At 39.2% G+C, this 3,030-nt stretch overlaps 1 pseudogene; it reads right to left on the reverse strand.

Annotated features, from left to right (window-relative positions):
• Positions 1–379: 379 nt before the first annotated feature.
• LOC123394325 lies at positions 380–1,702 on the reverse strand (annotated as a pseudogene).
• Positions 1,703–3,030: the final 1,328 nt, after the last annotated feature.

Genomic DNA, 3,030 nt, shown 5'->3' on the forward strand with positions numbered 1-3,030 from the left:
TATTTGACACAGAGAGAAACAGCCAGAGAGGGAACACAGCAGTGAGATTGGGAGAGGGAGAAGCAGGCTTCCTGCTGAGCTGGGAGCCTGGTATGGGCCTCACTCCCAGGACCCTGGGATTATGACCTGAGCCGAAGGCAGACACTTAATGACTGAGCAACCCAGGTACCCCTATAGTCTTTTCTAAGATAACCAAACTGGAGAAAAATTATTAAAATTTTATGACTAGATCTGGTCTTAGACTTTTTGGTAAGTTCGCTTAAAATAATAGGATTGTTGCATCTGGCAATGAAACAAAACTTCTGATAAGCTATGTGTCAGAAATCTTGGATGGATTTGAGAAAAAAGGCAAACTTAAAGGCCCATGCATGGCTTCTTCTTATTCTCTTGTAGAGGCTGTATGGGTGAGAGGGTAAGACCACCTATCTGATGCAAAAGAACAACCTCTTCCTCTTTTCTGTCTAGACTTGGAGCCGTTCTGTGACCTTCTCCCTTGCCACAATATCTGCTTTCCTTGGGCCTGGAAGCCATTACTCTTCTGGTTTTGGAGTTTATTCAACCAAGAATTATGTTTCTCTTTTTGATATATTGATCATTCATCTGATGATGCTTTTGGTATATTCCTTTGTCTTTGTCATCAATGCCCATTGTACATGAGCAAGTTTTTCCTACCATGTCTTCCCTTGCATTCAATAATTCCTTTCAGAGTTTCTTGATCTTTAGCTTTTCAAGTGTTATATTCACAGAAACTGTCTGAGGGGTTTCTGGGTGTATCCCACAGCCAAACTTGTTGGTCATTATTTGATGAACTGTTTCTTCCATTTTGCTTATCCTTTTCATTGTCTCTCTCTCTTCTTAGATAAGCTGTTTACACCTCTTCCAACATTCTTTGTTAAGTTTTCGTTGCTTGGAATTTTCCTCATGGAGTTGTACAATTTGTTCTTATGACCATCCCAAGGAATGGTTAGAAAAGACCAAGGTTCCAGAAGGATCATTAGGTATTTCTCCAAATACCGCATGCTCAATCCAGTAGAGCTTGAGTGGAATCACAACTGGCAGTTCATTCAGGTACTTCTGCATCTCTCATTGGTAAACCTCTAGGGCCTTCTTCACTACATTCAGGTTACTTGCCACAATTTTTACTTTTTTGGATTATGTCATATTCCTTTTTGATGTTATTGATAATTTTCTTTTCTTCAGCTAAGACCTCCTTAATGTCCAGCCTTTCTCTTAGAGTTGAAGGGCCAGGTCAAAAAGACCCATATCACAATTTGTTGGGAAAATAGAATCATTAAAAACGTCATCATGAGATTCATATTCATCCTCATCACTTTCCCAGGTGGATTCTTATTCACTTGATTCATTACTGTCATCAACATCATCAGCATCTCCTTCAACCTTCTTTTTCTTCATCCACTTAGTACTCTTTAAGACCTTAATGAGGAAATTAGAAAATTTATTGTTTTCTCCAATGGGAGCTTGGACACCGGTATAGAGTACCTTTTCTTGGTCCTGGAGCTTGGAAATTTCATTCTTTTTCTCTTCCATCTTGTTAAGAATTTCATTTATTTTCCATTGCATATCTGGTTCCTCTCTGTCTAATGAATTAATGTGCTCTTGAAGTACATTTTTTTTTCTCAAAATTCTTGAGGAGAAACATTTCTTGAAATAATGTGATATGGTACAGGTCAGACCATTTCATCTGAATATCTAGTTTTAGTTTCTGATGTCTTGGTAGATAGAGTTCTGCATCAAAAGCAACAGTTCCTTGATCCTGTTGGTCAAATACTATTGCATGTACAAGTGTTGAATCGCATCCCTTTTCACAGTCTCCAGCTTCATATCAGTTGGATTTGCTTTTTCAAATTCCATTAACTTTGTAGTATCTAGGCTGAGTGTTGATGCCTTTGAGGATCTAGGCAATGAATCTCATGTCATCAGAGCACTGTCCTTTCCAGAAGAGAGTCTGAGGAATCCTCCATTTGAGCCTGCAAGACACTGCCTTTTCATCCTGACACTTCATCTGCTATTCCTTAAAACTAGGAGAATTTCATCATCATACTGAAATCTCTTTTCTAGACTTTTTCCTGGGTATATCTGGGGGATTTGGGGAATAGAGATATGCTTGGATAGGAGAAGAATCGACTGAGTGCTCTTCAGTTCTTGTACCAGGCACTGTGTTTCCTTGATGACAGCCACTGTGAGGTCTTGGAGAGAGAGGATTCACCTGTTCATGTGCATTCCCTTTGAGGACCAGGGGATCTAGCTGTCCCCGTTTCTCTTTCTTCTTAGTGACATTTATTCTCATATGGTGAGGTATCTTATAGTCTCAGGCTGTCTTCAGATTGAAGTCTTTCATATACACTGGGTCTCTTTGATGGCTTCAGCATCTTTGGGATCTTCATAGTCATCATCAGGTTTACTCTTGTATAGTTCCATTCTTTTTTTTTCCCCCACCACTGAATCTTAAGTTGGGGTCCTTTTAGCTTTTAATATGTTTCTTCCTTTTCTCAATTTGATTTTCCACCATAATTTCTCTTAGGATATAAAGTAGAAATTTCTTACCATTTTCTTTTTTTTTTCTTAATTGGCATATAATGTATTATTTGTCCCAGGGGTACAGGTCTGTGAATCATCAGTCTTACACATTTCACAGCACTCACCATAGCACATATCCTCCCTAATGTCCATAACCCAGCCATCCTTTCCCTACCCCTCCATCCCCAGCAACCCTTAGTTTTGTTTCCTGAGATTAAGAGTCTCTTATGGTTTGTCTTCCTCCTGATCACATCTTGTTTCATTTTTTTCATTCCCTACCCCCACAACTCCTGCCCTGCCTCTCAGATTCCTCATATAAGAGAGATCATATGATAATTATCTTTCTCTGATTGACTTATTTCGCTCAGCACAATACCCTCTAGTTCTATCCATGTCACAAATAACAAGATTTCGTTTCTTTTGATGGCTGCATAGTATTCCATTTTGTGTGTGTGTGTGTGTGTGTGTGTGTGTGTGTGTGTGTGTGTACCA

This window comes from Mustela putorius, unplaced genomic scaffold, assembly GCF_011764305.1.
Source record: "Mustela putorius furo isolate JIRA1106 unplaced genomic scaffold, ASM1176430v1.1 tig00003834_pilon_pilon_pilon, whole genome shotgun sequence".
NCBI classification, from domain to species: Eukaryota; Metazoa; Chordata; class Mammalia; order Carnivora; family Mustelidae; genus Mustela; species Mustela putorius.